This window comes from Brassica oleracea, chromosome C5, assembly GCF_000695525.1.
Source record: "Brassica oleracea var. oleracea cultivar TO1000 chromosome C5, BOL, whole genome shotgun sequence".
NCBI lineage: Eukaryota > Viridiplantae > Streptophyta > Magnoliopsida > Brassicales > Brassicaceae > Brassica > Brassica oleracea.
In genome coordinates this window covers 9,261,181-9,265,414 of record NC_027752.1, presented here as the reverse complement: position 1 = coordinate 9,265,414, position 4,234 = coordinate 9,261,181, and positions in this window count along the sequence as shown.

Here is a 4,234-nt window from a genome sequence, read left to right as displayed (position 1 = left end):
GGCTAGTCGTAATCCTGCAATGAGTGCTTCATATTCAGCCTCGTTGTTTGATGCATGGAATTCTAACCGAAACGACTGCTCCAAGATTTCCCCGGTGGGCGACGTGAGCCGAATCCCAATTCCGGATCCTTGTTTGTACGATGATCTATTGACGTGAAGAACCCAAGTTGAATCTGGTTCTGTGTTTGTCATATCCCCCGTGGGCAATTCTACTAAGAAATCCGCCAGCACCTGAGATTTTTCACAGGTTCTTGGGCGGTACTCGACATCGTACTCGTCCAGTTCGATTGCCCATTTCGCGAGCTGACCTGGCTGACTCGGACTGTGCAGAATAGTATGCAGGGGAAAGGTGGTGAAAATAACTATGGTATGAGATTGGAAATATGGCCTGAGCTTTCTCGCCGATGTTACAACAGCGTTTCCATCAAGGGGTACCGCGTCTCAGCGTCCAGCAAGGTTTTACTTATGTAAAAGATTGGTTTTTGTTCACCGCCGTTCTTCTCTGATCAAAACGCCACTTACTGCTGTTGCGGAGACCGCAACGTATAAGAATAGAGGTTCTCACTCTACTGGTTTTGCAAGAACAGGAGGAGTGGCCAGGTAACGCTTCATCTGTTGGAAAGCCTTTTCGCACTCTTCCGACCATTCGAACTTTTTGTTCCCTTTCAACGTGTCGTAGAAAGGCAGGCACTTGTCCGTCGAACGTGAGATGAAACGGTTCAAAGCTGCGACCCTTCCGGTTAGCCTTTGGACTTCTCGTTTTGTCTTTGGTGAGACCATTTCTACCAGTGCATTTATCTGTTTGGGGTTGGCCTCGATCCCGTGACACGTGACCAGACAACCGAGAAACTCTCCTGATGCGACTGCGAACCTACATTTTTCCGGGTTTAGTTTCATGTTATGTAGGTTCAGCCTTGCGAAGCACTCTTCCATGTGGGATACATGGTCGTGTTTGTCAAGGGATTTTACGAGCATGTTATCAATGTACACTTCCATAGTCTTTCCGAGTTGTTCGGAGAACATTCGATTGACAAGTCGCTGGTAAGTAGCACCGCATTCTTGAGACCGAAAGGCATTACCTTGTAGCAATACGTTCCGCGGTCGGGGATGAATGCGGTCTTCTCGCGATCGTCGGGATTCATCATGATTTGATTGTCATATCCTCCGCGGCCCAAGCGAACGTATCGAGGTTCTTTTTAAGACAAGCCATGAGCTCTGTTCTCAATGGTTCGCAGAGGATGGCTCCGATCTCGACGCATCGTTCTGGGCGAGATTAGTCGAGACAGACCGAGATTACCGGTTCGCAAGTTGGTTTGCGCTTTCCTTCTAGAGCTTCAACCCTCTGTGACTACCAGAAGACTTCCGAGTCTTGTTGTGGGGCGCCCTCGTCGAGAGTCAGCTTTTTTTTCTTCTTGTGGGAAGCTTCGATCGCAAAGTTCTTTTTTTTAACGCAGCGACGAAACATACTTGTGACACCCTATGGTCTCCTTGAATTGTTTCGAGTTCATGAGGGGTCAGAAATTTAAGGCATAGGTGGAATGTCGATGGGATCGCTCTCATGGAATTCAGCCATGGAGTTCCAATGATTACATTGTACGATGTTGGGCGATCAAAGACCAATAATTCCATGATTTTTACGATGCTCCCAGCTTTAACCAAGAGGTTGATTGAGCCGAGGGTCATAGTAGCGTCTCCTGAGAGTCCGAAAATTGGACTGGGACCTTCCTTGATGGCGCACTGGTCGATTTCCATTCTCTCGAGGGTGCTTTTATAGATAATGTTCGCCGAGCATCCGGTGTCGACCAACACTCTTGCTACGTCGATGTCCTGGATGGTCAGTTCGATGACAAGGAGATTGTTGTGAGGTTTGACCTGGTCGGCCGTTGCTCTGTCCTTGAAAGAGACGACATCGTGAGCTACTGGAGTGGACATCTTGTATCTTTAATCGTTTGTGAGTTTTGAGTTAGAGAATTCGACTCCCCCTCCTTCTAGCGCCAAACTGTGGGAACCGGAATTCATACCGTCGATTTTAATGAATAAGTATGGAGGAAAAGCAAGAAAACCCGATTTTCCCTGAAGGTCTGAATTCTCTGCGTAATCACTTTCAGAACGTAAAAAGATAGATAGCAAGATAAAGATAAATAGTCGCTCGGAGGCGTTTTATTAATGAAATAGTATGAATACAGGACTTCTCCGAGAGGAGTAAAGATATGTTAACTAGACAAAAGCAGAACAGAAAGGCGGCAAAACGTTCTAAGCCTTTCCTTGCTAGTCTAACCACCTAAGTTCTAAGTTCCCTAAGCTAGCAGGAGTTCTCTAAGTCTAAATTCTCGGATCCCATTTCTTCTGCTCCAGCTCTCCTTATATAGTTGTTTTAAGTCGGTGGCCCATTTACTTCTTTGCCTTTGGGCCCAAGTTTATCTCTTTTGGGAATATTCCATTTTTCGTCGATCTTTGTAGTTATCCTCGAATCTTGATATTTATCTTCGGAAATTTAACGTTTATCCTACTTCCGTGAGTTAGGATAAACCGTTATAACTTCCATTGGGTTCGGGTCCCTTCTAAATCGTAGATTGGCCTCTAGACACGTTTAGATCCTCTCGGGCCGTTTTTAGGCCTTCGGGCTTTTCTACGATTTTAGTCGTAAAACTTCGAGAGTAACTACGATCGAGCCGAAACGAGAGGTATATGATCCAAAAGTCGGATATCACAACTATACGGAGGACACGAGAGTCGAAACGAGTCGGACTGACCGGGATTGGATTGTCCTCGCCCTCGGGCGAGGCGAACCGGGCGCGGATCGTCCTCGCCCATGGGCGAGGTGACCGTGGTGCTGGTCGTCCTCGCCCATGTGCGAGGTGACCGTGGTGATTGTCGTCCTCGCCCATGGGCGAGGTGACCATGGTGCTGGTCGTCCTCGCCCACTGGCAAGGTGACATCGGTGATGGTCGTCCTCGCCCATGGGCGAGGCGGACAAGTGAGAACGGTCCGGTTCTCGGGTCTTGACCTGTCTCTTTTCGTACCGATCTTTCCGGAGACCCTCGTCCATAGGTATTTGTATTATTCCGATCTTTCTTTCAAGAAGTCTTTCGTGAAGAATTTGATAAAATGATAATCTTAGCCGTTGATTTCGAGATAACCGTTTTCGACCTCAACAGTCATAAGCTTGATTGCTTGCAGATGAAACATGAGATCTCCTGAATCATCAGGTTGTTGTTGATGAGAATCTTCGTTGAGTGAGTGACTATGTCCAAGAGATGTGGTATGATTCAAGGGATTAGGGTGTAGGGTTCCACCACCATTGATGTTGCCGTATTCAGCAAGTACATGAGAAAAAGGACGGTGAGTGACATGATCTACGCCCATTTGGGACAGTTTCTTCTTTAGTTTTGTGTTCCAGATCATCTTCACTTCTTCTTCTGTCTTTCCTTGTCAATTTTGTGCAATAAGTGGCCATCTAAATCCACACAAAAACTCATCAGAATCTAAATAATTATTTTTCGAGTAATTCATGATGTATATACACAACCTGCTTCCCATTGCTGCATGTATCCTGATAATCAGATCTTCTTCTTGAGGAGTGAAACTCTCATGCTTAGTTCCTGAATATCAGTCTTTCTTACTCTGCAACTCTTCCCACATCTCGGACGTGCTCTAAATGTTCACAAACATACATAGATATCATGTAACATCATAAATTTTATAAGAAAGAGAGGTGTTTCTGTAACCTATTTTCTTAGGAGTTGTGGTTCCTTCTTGGACTCAGACGCAGACGCAAACTTCCGAGCGGCGTTTTCTTCCTCTGTCCAAAGATTTTTTGATGTTGAAGAGCAAGATCTCACAATTTTCATTCAAAGAAATGATGATAGGAGTTTCAAGGCTCCCAATCAAATGTTGTAGAATAAAGGTTGTCAAACCAGTTCTAAGTGATTCTAAAGCAAAGGTAATGCAAGACCATGCTTAATCTAAATGTTATCAATTGATGAGATGATTTTTGAACCAGAATGCTACTGAAATGCAATAAAGGACAAAGCTTTCTTTCTTATGAGATAAGAGAACTCATGGGCTAAAGGAATTGACCTTGGGTGATCAAGTTACAATCTAAAGATGTTAACTTTCAACCAATCTCTCTACCTTAGACCTAGACACCATCCTAAACAAACTCTATCTCTAGATGAATGCTCATTTACTAAGATAACTCAAGCATCAAATCTCCTTGGTTGAATGTTATCTG